At 38.7% G+C, this 16,301-nt stretch overlaps 1 protein-coding gene across 4 annotated transcripts in view; it reads right to left on the minus strand.

Annotated features, from left to right (window-relative positions):
* atg9b (autophagy related 9B) overlaps positions 1-15,594 on the minus strand; it is a 91,641-nt gene extending 76,047 nt beyond the window's left edge. The window contains exons 1-2 of one of the 4 annotated variants that reach the window (XM_048240442.1): positions 15,575-15,590; positions 15,149-15,173 (exon numbers count right to left, since the gene is read on the minus strand). The gene's annotated coding sequence lies outside the window, so the exon portion shown is untranslated. Of the gene's footprint in view, positions 1-15,148; positions 15,174-15,495; positions 15,538-15,574 lie in introns of those variants that run through there. The other 3 variants (XM_048240431.1, XM_048240448.1, XM_048240444.1) reach the window with 3 other exon arrangements.
* Between the last annotated feature and the right edge of the window lie 707 nt (positions 15,595-16,301).

The following is a 16,301-nucleotide window of genomic DNA, read 5'->3' on the forward strand; positions in this document are numbered from 1 at the left end:
GGAACCACCGTTGTGTTTTCTGCTTATGGATGTCAGGAAAATGTATTTGTATACAAGTAGGCCAATGTCTCGTCATCTTCGTGATTACAAAAAAGCCTGCTAATTTGCTACCTTCCCTGATGTAACGTTAACGTTAGTCTGAGACTTGTAATGTTAGCACAGGATAGGTTGAAGGTTAGTGAACGAGTGCAACAGGTTCATTATCATCAACTGATCAAGTTTAGATAAATTATATAACATGATGTGCATATAAAACAAAAACGTAAATCCATGTCAGGATTAACAGTCCCTGTTGTTGGTGACATGTTTATCAAATGAGTCACGATTTCATGCGCTATGCTTCATGGCCTACGTTAGTTCATATCCTCATCATTTTTTAGCTGTAAGGCTCACTGTCCAGCTAAATCCCAAATAAGTGCAAGATATGCCAGTCTATTTCAATGAAATCAGTACTCATATAGTATCTTGTTTCCCAGCTTCTAATACAGAAATATGTGAACCATATTTATAACTTTTTCTTAGTGAAAAACTTTGAGACTGTAAGTGAGTAGGCCTATGGCCGTCTATGGGAAACATGAATATATAATTTTTAATGGATCATATATCATTTGAAAGAGCAATTTCTAATCTTTAAACTGAAAGAAACTTACAATTGACACTTTTCATTAGATTTTTAGTTATTCTTGGTTATTTGAAATGTTTCTCAAAATGCCCTTTTCTCTTAGAATTCCCAGGAATCTGGGGCATTGTTGTAGAATTCCACTGGGGTATAGAGGGTTAATAGATAGTTTAAAAGTAGACTGTTTAAAAGTTGAAGGTAAATAGTTTAAAAGTTGTTGACAGACTGGAAGTTTAATGAATGTTGATATTCAAATAGTTTAATGGCTGTGTATAGGTAGATATTTGACGATAACTGAAAGTTGGAATGGCTCTAATGTTTGCTAGCAGTTATGCTAAGATTTTTAACTATGCTAACCATGTTACTTAGCTAATGTTTTATAGCAGTATTAGCAAAGCTAACATGCTAACCATGTTACTTAGCTAATGTTTTCTAACAGTTTTGTTAAACATGCCAACTATGCTAGCAATGCTACTTAGCTAACTTTACTAATGTTTTCTAACAGTTTTGCTAAACATGCCAACTATGCTAGCAATGCTACTTAGCTAACTTAACTAATGTTTTCTAGCAGTTTTGCTAAACATGCCAACTATGTTAGCAATGCTAACATACTAACTATGTTAACCATGTAACTTAGCTAACCTAGCTTATCATTTTAGTAGTTATGCTAACTATGTTAACTAGCATGTTAACATGCTAACTATGTTAACCATGTGACTTAGCTAACCTAGCTAATCATTTTTAACAGTTATGCTAACTAGCATGCTAACAACGCTAACATGCCAACTATGTGAACCATGTTACTTAGCTAACTTAGCTAATCATTTTTAGCCGTTTTGCTAAAAATGCTAACTAGCATGCTAACATGCTAACTATGCTAACCATGTTACTTAGCTAACTTAGCTACTCATTTTTAGCAGTTTTAGCAGTAACATGCTATGCTAACTAGCTACAGTGGGTAGGAGTCATAGTCGATGACAAGTAACAGTTACAATGGCTGAACAGTTAAAAAGTTCAGTAGTTTAAAGGGTTAAATTGTTTAATAGTGAAATATTGTAGTGAGGACTTTTATTTTGAAACAGTTTTTGGCAGAGGAAGCAGTTGAACAGGATGTGTAGTCTTAATAGGGCCAGTTTGTATGCTTAAATCCTGAGACTGGCAGTTGATCCAGGTGGCCTGAACACCTGCCATAGGATTCTAATTGCTTAACGGCCGTATGCAATGTCGGCAATGTTAAGTCTATGGGGATTTTTAAAAAGTTTTTCTTTAATAGTTTAAAAAGTATAAAAGTTTCAAAGTTGAAAAGTCATACCAACCCGATCTGTTTGAAGACCTACGCTACAAAGTTTGAATGAAGTTTCTAAGTTAAACTGTTCAAGAGAAATTGCGTACGGAAAAAGTGGTAAGCGGAATAAGAAGAAGAAGAAGAAGAAGAAGTAGAAGAAGTTGCCTAGGAAGAACAGTACAGTGCATTTTCATGCACTGTAATAAGTCGGAAGAAGCCCGTGGAATAACAATACAGTGCATTTGCATGCACTGTAATAAGTCGGAAGAAGCCCGTGGAATAACAATACAGTGCATTTGCATTTGCACTCACACAGCCTTTCCTCGCCCCGCCCGCTCTCTCTCGTAACGAGCCAGCTGCTCCTCCTCTGCATGTGCATTTAACAAAATATTCACAATTGTTGAAGGATTGTTGTTGCCACATAGAAGCACTGCATAGAACACAGTGGGCTAAATTGCTATTAAAGCCGCTTAGCATCCGCTTAGCATCGTGACCATGCTGCGCAAATTTGCAGCATTAAAACTGCTGAATGAAAGTTAAAGTAAACTCTGCTAAGGTCTTATCACAACATAGTACATTGAGGAGACTAAACTAAGTTAAGTTACAGTATGCAATCAAGCAGTATCTTAAAGCTAACATTAGAATACTGTTTGGGTGTCAAGTTTAGCATGCTTACTAGCAGCTGCTTATTCGTTGCAGGGTTCATTTTATTGACTGTTTGCAAAATCCCGATGTAAATGGAAAAGTGTTTTCCAAGACTCAAAAGTGCTTGTCCAAAGGAGAAGTACGAACCGTTATTTGAACTAACTACGTTATGAATTGCATCCACACATCAGCAGCCTTTTAACTGTGTTAATGTTAATTGCAAGGATTCCCACACGAACGTCTTAAAATGACAGGCACTCAATTAGACAAACACTACTGAACTTTATTGAATGCTACCTCTGACCAAGAATGCATTACTTTGCACTTGTATAGTCTTTTATTTTGGAATCTTAACAGCAATAAACAAATCGAACTGAAAAAATGAATCGATGCATCGAAAAAATAATTGCTAGATTAATCGTTTAACCCTTACAAGCCCGACTGTTCTAATTTCGTTAAAATTTTAACGATGACCAATCATCTAAAATCACAAATGACTGATTTTATTTCTGAAATCTTCCCCGTAATGCTGACAACATAAGCTTCAATTTGATATGATTGGTTAAGGGGTTTATGGCGCGAAATGTAATGTGGATACTTGAAGATGAGTCGTGAAAACAACTTTTCACTTCATTCGTACATTTTGATATGGACCGCCAGATGCCACCTGCACTTTGTTGGATTTTACCTCGACTGGAAACCACACAGCTGGATAAACTGAGGTAATATATGTTTTTACATCGTTTCTAGTTATGGTTAATCTCAATTTGTAGTCATAAAATCATGTTATTTGACAGTTGTATGCTTTCTCATCAGCGTCAACATTATGGCATAAGGGGCTAAGTGCATCGTCATGTAACTTTAGCTAGCTGCATTACTCTGAACTGCTTGCAGTATTCTCGTTTGCTTTTGATATCAGTTATTTTCATTTGACAATTTCATTTAAAAACCTGTTAGTATATAACCTATAAGTAAGTTTGTTTTCTAGTACCAATTTGCTTGTTAGGTCAGCATTATATTGGCAAGTCAGTATAGCATACCAAAGCTGAATAAATCAATGGGCGCCGCGTTTTTAAGTTGCGTTCTCTTACATGAAATAAGTTGAGTGATATTTTTACTCCACTCAATATGTAGTTGTAGAAAACAAGATGTGAAATCACGGATTCTGTCAGAAATGTAGTGCTAATTAACTTATTGCATGACTTGATATTCTACTCTTCTCAATATGTAGTTATAGAAAACATGATGTGAAATCACATATTATATCAGAAATGTCATTATTGCATTTCAGCAGTTAGTTACTAGGAGAAATGTAATCTGTCTTTATCTTAATGCCAGCCAGGCAATCAGATTTAGGGTAGCTAAACCTATGTGTAATAAAATTACTTTTCATACTACATGCTTCAATAATTTAGGCTACCTCTTCTTGTGTATGTATGTGCACACACGCACGCATCTGTAGTTTTGTGATTTTATTTTTTAAATTAATAAAGGTATTACATTTGTATGATTTTACTGTTGTTTCAGATGGAGGATGACCTACACAGACCTCAGCCTGAAGAGGTAGCTGACTGCTGATGAGCTTGCGCTCACAATGTTGAAGACCATGTGAGGATGGAGGAAGAAGGTATAGATTTAGGTGGCGTGCGTAGGGTGGTGTGGACTGCCACTAAAACACTGTGAAATAGACTTGTTATGTTGTTTTTTATATGTTGTTGTCCCAGGCATATGTGGTTTTACCAACCGGAACGGGTGGGAGGTTGTGCTTAGTAGGCCGTCGTATGCAAACACACAGTGCAGGGGCACGAAGGGGACGAAGAGAAGAGACCCCAGAAGAGTTTCACAGTTTTCTAGGATTGATCATTGACATGGGGAACCAAGTCTCTGAAGGGATAAGGGAGCATTGACCAAAGAAATACATATTGTGTACACTTTTTCTCCATTGACATTGCCGTTGTCAGTAGTTTCTTATTATTTCAAGTAGGGCTGCACGATATAAAATCTATCGTTATCGCGATATCAACATTTGCGATGGACATACCGCAAAGATTACTTAATTTTCGATAAATTTCGATACATTTTCTGTGCCGTGCGCATTCCATACAGTCTATGGTGTATTCACATTCTGAATGTCAACATATTTTACCAAACCGATGCGGTCATGCTGCCCTAGAAGCCCGTCCCCTACCAGTTTAGGTGTGTGGTGTTTTAGGTGTTGAGGCGGGAGCTAATGTCGTGATGGCTGAAGATAGTGAGTCGAGCGAGGTAGGCTACGCTTGGGTGAAGAGGAATTGGTGACTAAAAGGAAAAGCATGTCTGTTCTATGGAAATATTTTGGTTTTATTAAGGATGACGTGTTACAAACACAGCGCCAAATGCGTCCTTCTCCACTGTGTTAAAATAAACAATTTCTTTCGTTATAGGATCAGAAGATATCTGTCTTTCACTGTAAGGCTTGTATTTCATGATTTGCATTTAGCAAAAGCCCCAGACAGCAGCAGAGAGGTAATCAGGATTCGTTATTTGTAAAAGTTGTTTAGCCTACTTCGTTGGACAGTGTGATCGCAACCCCTTACTTTCACTTTCCGCTGCACTCGACATGCCAGTAGCCTAATAACGTGGGATGCGTAGCGTATGAGGTTGGAGAAAAACATTAAATATTTAAATATCGCAAGTTATATCGTTATCGCAGTACTCAATAATGTTATCGCATATCGCATGTTTTCCTAATATCGTGCAGCCCTAATTTCAAGTTTGGCAATGCAGAATCTGGTGTTGAACCTAGGTTTGGTAGCTACTAGGGTTGCAAAATTCCAGGAATTTTCAAAGTTGGAAACTTTCCATGGGAATTAACGGGAATATATGGGAATTAACAGGAATAAACTGGAATTAATGGGAATAAACTGGGAATTTTAAATATGGCAAGTTAGTTTATAACAGGGAACTTAAATGTAGTGGACAAAACCCCATCGTGCAGCATAATATTAGTTAAAACAATGCGATTTAATGCAATTTCAGTCAAATTTCTACCCTGCACATAATCAATCACATGCACACAGCAATCGGCATAGGCTGCTATACATAAAGGAAATCTATGGTGCATTCATATGCATGTATGGGGAAAAAATGTTCCAACCAATCAGATTTTGTTGTGGAGTGGTGTAGTGTATCTTGGGCAGTTCAGTGTTGCTGGTTGACTAGTAAACCATAGGCAGAGAATGGGATTCCCGCTAGCATGCTAGCTAGCTTTTTATGCTAAGCTAAGCAAAAATCCAAACATACAAATCATATTGCTTATTACGAAACAAAATGTTAATGTTTGTATATGAAACAGTTTGTATGAATTACCTAAAATTCCATGTTTATTCCCGTAAATTCTAATTAATTCCCATAATTTCCTTTAATTCCATTAAAGTTTCCAATTTGGAATATTTCCAAAATTCCCCAGCTTAAGTTCCCATGGTAAGTTTCCGGAAATTTACCGGAAGTTTTCCGCCCCTTTGCAACCCTAGTAGCTACAGACAGAAAGACTTTGGCGAAAATCTATCACAACAGCTGGCAGGCATTTCCTTCAAAATTTCAGCCTCGCCTACACTCAAGTAGCTTGTATGGCCTGGAGTTTAGCGGTAGGTGACTGTTTTTTTGGGTAAACAAAATTGCTGTCAGATTTGGCATTCTACAGAAGGGGATGCGTTTCGTTATGAGTCATAGGTCTTCTGTGTTTAACATTCAGGTTCCCCACCCCACCTTTCCCTATCCTCCTCTATGTGTGTGTGTGAGTTTGTGTGTATATGTGTGTATGTGTTTATTCTCAACAGGCTTGTTCTATGTAATCCACTTTCAAATGTTTAGAACACATTGATTTTTGAGTGATGTTGAAGTTGATTGTATTCCTAGCTTTTCATAAATAATACATTTTATAGATTTATATCATTTTCATATTACACTAATTTATATAAGGAAGTTGTTAAATAGCCCACAACTTGCTGAACATATCATACACTCTATATTTTTCACTATCCCGTATAGAAATATAATGAAAATTCATTTTTATGTGAATGAAATTCAATTTTAACGAATTTCGGTATACATTTGGAGAGGATTTTTAAAAGACTGTTCATTACTATATCAACATTACCATATGTATTTTACATCATGTGATAAAACTGACCCTTCTGATTACAGTGATGTATCCCATTGATGGTATGTATCAAGAAATAAGGTTTTTTGTGTGAGGTCATCCAGCACCAAAAATGGAATGTTCGTTTATCACAGCCCTAGAGCTGGGCTAACTTGCAGTAGCAAGAGAACTTGTGGGTTCAATTCCTGGCTTCCACCGTTGTGCCCTTTGGGGACTATGGTCCATATATATATATATATATATATATATATATATATATATATATATATATATATATATATATATATATAGATACTTTTATTCATCCCTGCAGCGGAAATTCAGATATCCAGCAGCCATGTGTTGTCTAAGGCAACACTGATACACAGAATAATTTCAATCTTGATTATGCTTTCTGTAACCATGTTAAATTAGATTAAAACCTTTCCTTCCAGCTCTCCCCTATTTTAAGCAAAGGGTTAACTTACTCCTTAGCAAACCATAACGAAACAGTGCTCCACCACCACATAGATTAAGCCACACAGCTAACTCAATGTAAGTAAGATAAACAAGGATGTTTATTGTTCTCAGCATTGCCAGCATTGTGTATAATATGATTGTCACTTGGAAGAGACTTGTACATAAGTAACGGTAGCATAGTTAGCTAACCACTGCTAATGTGCTAGCATCATCACGTCAGAAAAGCATAGGGCTGTGCACAGCAGTGTAACATTTATTCACCATAAATTAAAAGTTGAAGTGGCTCTGCAATGTAGGCTTTGTTTCCGTTTATTTGCAGTATCATGTTCCTTACACGACATGACCCAGTGTCCATGTAGTATGCAAGTCTATCTAGCACAGCTAATATTAATATCAGTGAATCACAGTCGCTTCCCGTCTAAGTTTGTCACCCAACAAAGCTATATGATTTTTTATGTGTGTCCATGTCATACTGGAGTCTTTCGACGGAATCTAAATGAAATCAGGTCCATGGCTCTCCAAAAGAGTCTCTTGGGGTGTAACTTTTACAGACAGACTTAAAGAGTCTAGATAAGATTAGGTAAAGATAGATACCTAACATTGAAGTTCTAGTTAACTCCAGTCCGAGGTTGTCGGACTAGCAACAGTAACTAAGGGGGGGGACTTAACAAAGGGTCAATTGTACCAGTTCTCCCCTACCATTGTGTTGAATTTTGTAGAAAAAAATAAACTACAGCGATAATATTGGCGCTGTCGCATATTGGCCCTATCTATGTATTGGCTACTGGCGCTGCCTATCTATGCATGTCAACAATATGGCCGCCACGAACATTGATTATGTAGTTCATTAAGTAGTTCGAATTCGCCTTATTCACCCGGCGGCCAATTAGGGGTTTGCACCGACGTCACGTTCTGGCCGGTAACTACGGTAACCCAGCACGCGCGGCCATATTGGCGATACTCAGTGAATGAAGTACAATGGAGTATTATGCACTTTGGATATCTTACGTGATTGTAGCCGTGTCTAAACAACAGAAAAGCTCATCAAAATGCGTCTAAGATGCAAAGGCATATAGGGCAGGCCTTGGACCACAAGAAAAGGCGCAATATTTCGAGAAATTACGGATTATTGGCAGCGCAGATCCATCTGAGTTGGGTGAGGGAGACGAAGTACCAAGTTCAACCACAAGCGCCCCCCTTCCTCTGATAACTTCTGGCATTATTGTCCCTTCTCCCTGGTTTTTTTAATAACTTTTGGAAGTCGATACCTACACCAAATGTTTTTCTCAGTCTGACCTATTGGTACAACCTAAAACACGACAATAATTAACCATTTTCCTTGACGATGTTAGGGATTTACTTTAGTGCCTAATGCTTTCTAATGAGGCGAGTATCTCCAATATGGCGATGTCCAGATCTGATGACACGCTGTGCAAACCCCTAATATGAGGCTAAAGGGTACACTTGCCATTACACCTCAGTCCAGCAGATGGTGGTGGTAATGCACTCCGTTTACAAACTGCTCGCTAACGTTTCTCCCTCCCCCTTCCTCCCTCCCGTGCATTTTGAAACTCTCCTAAACGCGCATCTCATCCATAATTGGCTGGATTTGTTGGCGTTTTGGAGCCTGGACTGTCCACAGAGACCACTTTGCTTTTTTTCCAGTGTATTCCAGTGCACAGGCAACTAGTGTTGCACGGTGTATCGATACTAAAAAGGGATCACGATGCCTTCACGCAAAAAACGATACGATTTCAGACGTTTTTAGAATCGATACTTTATTAAAATAATAAAGTTCTGTCTGTGTGAACTGCTGCTCTCACTGCTCCTTGCACGCATCTAGGCAAGTGGGCGTGTCAAGTAGGCAGCTCTGAGTGAGTGAGTGAGTGCGCAGCCAACGTCAACATAGTTCTTTGCCGACAGTTCTTCTAGGCCTTGTGGATAAAACAAAAGGTGCAGTGAAATCTGCAACTATTCCGGATACATCGCGAATAGTGAAGGCAAGCCATCAGGTACACAGAGCAACTGTCAAAGAAATCCCATGAACACGAGAAGGCCTAGGGTAGCCTATACTGTACATCAGATGGCCTAAGGATTAGTCCTCTCTGCATAGCATTCAGTGATTTGCATGCAGTAATTTTAACACTGACCTTGATCTAGCCTAGTTTGGCTGTTTAAAGCTACTTTATTGCCAAAACACAACACAATGTAAATTAACTATAACAAACAATAAAGGACTTAATCACACAAAGTAGGCCTACTATTTTACTGACTATGAAAAAAAAAAATTATGTAGGAAGTTAAGAAGTTTAGAACCCAGAATTGACCTGCACACTACAAAAGTGCACCGAATTCAACACAAATGACTCCATACACTTGGAGGAGGTATGAGTCCTTTCTTCTCCAGATATCTTAAGATTTCGCCATAGTATCGTTTTAGTATCGAGCATCGTGATATTTATGGCAGGTATCGTATCGAAGTCATAATTTTGGTATCGTGACAACACTACAGGCAACTAGCGGATGGTGAGGTGATGTTTGCTGTATATGACAAAAAAAATTGTTTAGAAACCGCGCAACATCGCTTAGAGCACCTCTAAATAGTTGGCAACTCTGAAACAAGCAATCCTCACCAGTCAACATGCTCACCAGACTAACTGGAATACCTAGCATACCATTGCCTATGTATGAGTGGGTGTGATGCAGTGATCGTGAAGCCCAAGACAAATTTCCCCTTGGGGACAATAAAGTATACTTTACTTTACTAGCCTGACGAGCCAGACCCACATTAAAATGTAGGGTCTGGGGACTTATCATTCGCAGTGCCGAGAGGCGGGATAATCGGTTGTCTTTCAAATTGCCTCTGCACGCAATAGGATAGCGCTACAACTCATGAGTTACTTTTTGCCAACTTAAAAAAAAGCTTTAACTCGTGTCACGCTGTTCGCCAACAGCAACATCCATCTTCTTTGTTTTCAAGTAGCAGGGAATTCAAGCCAAACCGTTTCAACTCTGCCATCAATCATTGTGTTAGGCCCGCATAAAGACTCTATACACGATGTGATTGGCTCTATCGAAGTTTAATTTTTCCAACTCGCAAGCTAGCGGAGAGATGCTAGACTAGCCTGGGCACGTCTAGATTTCTAGGCTATGGAATACCCGCTTATCAGCAAGATTTTGTTCAGCCAACTGTGTAACTGGTCAAACTTATGCCACAAAGGCATCACAACTACAGAGTTCCCAGAAGGTCATGGAATTTCTGGGATATCATGGAATTTTGATAAAGTCTATTACCATAGACTGTATATAGAACTGGACAGTGTGGCTGCATTCTACAGTGTTCTATGGAATTGAAGCCGCCGAGGCGACGCCATCTTGGAAAATTTGGAGCCAATTTGAAGTGCGGCTGCGCAGCAAAAGTCGAAGCACGCGCAGTGAAGAGGAGTCGCGGTCAGGCACGCCCCACTCAGTTGCCACTCAGCGAAGTTAAACACGCCCTTGTCAAGTGAAACCCGCCCCCTTCTCCTTTCCACAACGCAGGTCGACTCGGCGCCGAAGGCTAGCTGGCTGGATGAATTTTGCGGCTGTGAGTTAGCTAAACAGTACAAACAACAATCGGGTTGTTCTTGTCTGGTAAGTGTTGCGTATCAACTGAAACATTTTTTTTTTTTTTGTCTATTGGTGTTCTTAAATACATCTAAGAGAGCTTATTATGTTGATTATAGACTGTGACAATTTAGTATGGTGAATACTAATGAGCTAACAACAGAAATACGGACAGCGAATTAGATGCTAACGTTAGCAGCTACATTAACGTTACCATTAACGGGAGGCTAAGTTAGTCGTTGAAGTGAAGATTAGCACACAGCTCCCGTAACAGTCGATGCATGATATACTTGGTTTTATTAGTTGTTGCTGTTTTCAAATATCTCAATGTATGCCATCTCAACATGGAGTAACCATTGACTGTACATGGGGATTAATAACACTAGACAGTCAGTACAGTATATGATGTGATAAAGCAACGGTATGATGTGATAAAGCAACGCAAGTTAACGTTAACGTAATGTGAAGTATGGACCTCATCAACCCGTCATGTTAATGTAACTACTAGCCATTTTGCCAGCATTGCATTTTTTCTAACGTTAACGACAGACACCTCTGTTAGAGCTACTTCTGTGATGGTAGGTCGGTAGCATAGACTGTAAAAAAATAGATCGGTAGGTCGGTAGTTGTAGACCGCATAAGTGAATGATCGATAAATGAAACGCCTGCATTAAACACTACGCCAAGAACCAGTCACTTCCCAGGGATATCGGTGAACATTTGAGAAAGACCTTAGTTTGTCATCTAACGTCCATGATCAGTCATACTGATAACGTTATTTTTCAAGCTGACGCAAGTTAATAACATTCACACCGCATATTTAAATGTGTAGTTAACATTAGGTAGGCTGTGAAGTTTATTGCACACACATATTTAATTAATTGGTATTACTAGTGGTGTTGAGTGCCTGATTAGATGCTTTGTAATGTTGTAAAATTGTCTGACTAACTTTATTGTAACTTTCCTTTTTTGCAGGTAAGATATGGGTGATGGCTGAATGTACTGGAGGTGGCGGCAAGGTGGTCTCCATGATCTACATTAGTCTGCAAGCAAGGGAATGCCTATGTGAAGTGGTTTGGCTGGAGTGGTCTGAGGTGGCATGTCCTCCCCCTTTCTCCAAGTCCCCTGACATCCATCTCCCTGACATCATCACCCACCGTCACTGGATCAACCTGAAGCCCCTTATACATGGGACATGGCACAGCTCCACTACGTTCTGAAAACACATGACTTTCAATAACTTGCGTGGCACCAAGAAAAGTCTGCCGCTGCTCTGAACCTTCTGTTAATGTGACATCATTCATACTTGAGGCTGTACACATCCCTTTGTTTCTATTTTCTTTATTGATGTCACCCAAACTTCAACTTTCTGTATGCCCCTGAACTCACACAAATTGTAAATTGCAATGCGCCATTTAACCAGTGGTGTAGTCTAGTTAGTTAGTTAGTTGTAGTGGTGGGTATACTGTGAGCAACCCCAAATGTTATTAAATACGTTTCCTTGCCTATTTTAAATGGGTATACTGAGATGATGATGCTTTTTAAATGGGTTTACTGTGTAGTCCTGTGTATCACGTAGACTATACTATACCACGATCATTTAACTGCCTTGGTATTTAAGTCAGAGGCCATTGCTTAGTATTTAACTGTAGCCTACACAAAGATGTAGATGTTACTAAAATAATTATTTGTTGATACTAAATCAATATTGAATGTTTTTATTGTATTTCTTTTGTGTGATATATCATTCAGAATGCTGTAACATGACTGGTCTTCAATCAGCCAAAGAGGACACATCGTAACTCCTCTCCTAGTTACTCTCCATTGGCTCCCTACAGTAGCCAGAATTCAATTTAAATCTCTCACTTTGGCCTATAGGATACTGACTGGATCTGCTCCTTGTTATTTTAATTCAATGATCAAGATATACATCCCCAACCACTCACTGCGGTCTTCTGATGAGCTTCAGTCTTAAACGCTAGGTCAAATTCAAGACTCTTTTCCTCAGTGGTTCCATTTTAGTGGAATGAGTTGCCCAGTGCTCTTCGTTCTTGTGATAGTTTTTGGTCTTTTAAGCACTTCTTATACATTATGGTTTGTATGCAGTAGTACTGTTTTATTTTCATTATAGGCTGTTGATTAATTTGACATTTTTTATTATTGATATTCTCCTTAATGTAGTCTTACCATGTGTAAAATGTTTACAGAGTATCCTGATGTAGTAGGTCCATGTTCTCATATTTTTACAGCTGACATGAAGGCTGCAGTATTACATTTTTGATTTATAATGGAGCACCCTCTCTGGTGAAAGACTAGCAAGCCTGTGGTAGAGGCATACGATTACAGACATATTGAGAGAGCCTATCAATGAGTTGTCACAGTTTTCAATTTAGACGTATTATTTTGAAATGGGGTACGTCTATGGGAGGATTTACACATCACTGGCAAGACCTGATCAAATCATACCAATGCAAAATGCTTCTCCAGCAGTGCAATCGCAGGTAACAACGATACCTTAACTCAGCATTTTCAGATACCGCTGTTATGAGCATACTAAGCAAATTGTCCATTTGTAACTTTGAATCCTACCTCACGTTAAGCTATGGTCCAATAATGTCTTCACTAAAACACAAGTAAAGTTATTTGTTGGGCTGATTCATAAATGGGCATACCGAGGTTGTCGACCTAGCAGGCTAGGTGGCGTTTATTGCCATTCGCAAAACTAAGCAAGAGTTAACGTTAATGAAACTTAACATCGCCTTCTCCAGTGACAAAGTGTATTCAAATGAAGTTGCAACGATGATGGCGGCAATCACTGGTTACATTAAACCATTTGAAACAAGTAGGACTGTAAATTATGGTGACTATGGCTAACGTCACTTCGGATCAATATAGCAGAGCCATTTTACTTTACCTATCAACTGGCTAATGCTAGCATGATGTAGCATGCTATGAGCTAATATACTTAGCATCTACGAAAGAACAGCACATATCTTTTTTCACAAAGAATCTGTAACAACTAACAACGATGTCTCTTACAAACAACTACACAATGTATGACTATCAATATGTATTTAGTCAGACTGTGATAAGATATAGCCTAATGATCATAACAGCAACACTTATTTAGGTTAGATTATGTGTCGAAATCAGGTGTCGTTAAAATAAGTGAGCGATGACGTGGTAGTGTCTGCAGCCTAGACGGTAAAACATAATGGACAAAGCGCCGCGTGTCTGCAGCCAGCCAGTTGTCAATCATAGGTGTAAACACGCCCTTTTTAGATTTGCTAATATAACAATAAAAAAAATAATTTCAGCGAGAAAAGAAAAATTGTGTGTATTGAAGCATCTTGAAAACTATTTTTTCGAATAAAAAGTTGTTGATACAAAAATAGTTTTAGGTGAGAAAAGTGACACGGAAAGTTGTCTACTTGGCCATTGAAATACATGGGGATGGGCGGAGTTACACGTTGTACTGCAGCCAGCCACCAGGGGGCTCTGGACTAACGCTCGCATCACTCTTAACAGACGACACACTGTCCAGTTCTATATATACAGTCTATGTCTATTACAGACACGGAAAGTAAGGGAATTTGATCATATTTGGGGCAAAGTCATGGAATATCAGGGAATTTTGTTGTAGCAGTTTAGAATATACTTGGCAAAACATTAATACAAATATAATTATTTCCATGCAGAATTTGTGTATATCTGGTTATTAGATTTGCTGTTTGTTTGAGTGGTGATGGTTAACCCAACTTTGTTTATTCAATGATCATTTATTCATATTCCGCTACAAAAAAGTCAAAGATTCTTGAAAGATTCATGGCTGCTCTGAAATCTTATCTCATTACATGTCATGGAAATTAAGGGTTTTTGTCAGGGAAAGTCACCTCAAAGTCATGGAATTTTACACTTGAAGTAGAGTGGGAACCCTGCATCTACGTTACAGTCCCAATGCATGACTATTTTTAGAATTCGCCTTGGCACTCACTATAAAGCAACAGCGGTTCAAATGACATATCATAGGCTAGTTGGCGGGTTGGATGACCTTACAGTTGTTATTAAACAAACGATAGAAACATTTAGTTAGTTCAGTTCATTTAGCAGGAAGACACAGGAAAGTCAGCCAGTGTTAGTGATTTATGACAGCAATATGGCTAATAACGTTAATCGATGATGAGATTTATGTTTAACGTTAAGAGTTAACGTTGACTTACAGCAATTGTGCACTGTAACAGTTAGGTGCATTACGTTAACCTTAGTTTGGTCAATTCATTTGAATGCTGAGTAGGCTATCGTTAGCTTTAGGTTGACAGTTAATGTTACATTAACGTTAGCTGGTCTCGAAAGGTCATAACGTTAAGTGAAGTTAACGTTACTTGTCACTTACCTTTGAAACTTGGCTTCAGGATCACCTGGGAACGTTCATTAACGTAACGTTATCTACAATTAAACTCAGAATGATGTCTAAAGTTATCTGCGTCGGATTAAGACCAAACTAAGTTCTAGGCTAAGTTAAAGTTAGCGTTAACGTTAAGTTACAATACTTGAATCTGTTAGTTATGGTAAGTCGTTCATAACAATGACTCTCTCCCCCCTTTAAGGTATATTATAACGTTATAACTTCTCACGTTAGCCTTGTTCTTGGTCTAATAATGTAGTTAATGTTTACGTAGTTCTAAATACACAAGATGTCCTGAATCTAACGACAAAATGTGGATTATAGCGGCAACTAATATTACGTTAGATGGCTGACTTCAATCAGAGACGTTTAAAGGAACGCTTTAGCTTCACACATATCAACAAACACCGTCACCTGTTATTTTGCCCCGCTTCCCTTTACCCATCGACACAGTCGTCAAAATAAAAGTTCTTTTTCCCCCCATTCTTTTGTGTTCAAGATTCTCACTTGCCCTCTCACTCACTCCCCCTGCCCGGAAGAAGGGGATATTAAATTAATCACATGAAGGCATTATTATGAAGGCATCAATCAATTCAACAGATTCATTTTATTAAAATGCCAATCACATTTTTTATCTTGTGATGTCAATGAAATGTCACTCAAAATACCGTAAATATCTAGTCTCTCTCCTACTTCCTAACTTCGATAGGACCAATCACATTGTGTATAGAGGCGGGCTTAACATTATGATTGAGTTGCAACGGTTTGGCTTGAATTCCCTGATACTTGAAAACAAAGAAGATGGATGTTGCTGTTGGCGAACAGCGTGACACGAGTTAAGCTTTTTTAAAGTTGGCAAAAGTTTGAACTAGCCAACTAGCTCCACTGGTGGGAAAATGCATGGGACTCATGAGTTGTAGCGCTGTCGTATTGCGTGCAGAGGGAATTTTAAAGACAACCGATTATCCCGCCCCTCGGACTGAGCACTGCCAACGGTGAGTGCCCAGCAGTGTTGCCAGATTGGGCTCTTCTTCTTATTTTTCTTTTTTCTTTGGCGGTTGGCAAACAGCTTTTAGGTGCATTACCGCCACCTTCTGAATAGGAGTGGGTCTGAATACTACATCCCTCTGAATTCTATGGA

This window comes from Alosa alosa, chromosome 1 (assembly GCF_017589495.1).
Source record: "Alosa alosa isolate M-15738 ecotype Scorff River chromosome 1, AALO_Geno_1.1, whole genome shotgun sequence".
In the NCBI taxonomy this organism is placed as follows: Eukaryota; Metazoa; Chordata; class Actinopteri; order Clupeiformes; family Clupeidae; genus Alosa; species Alosa alosa.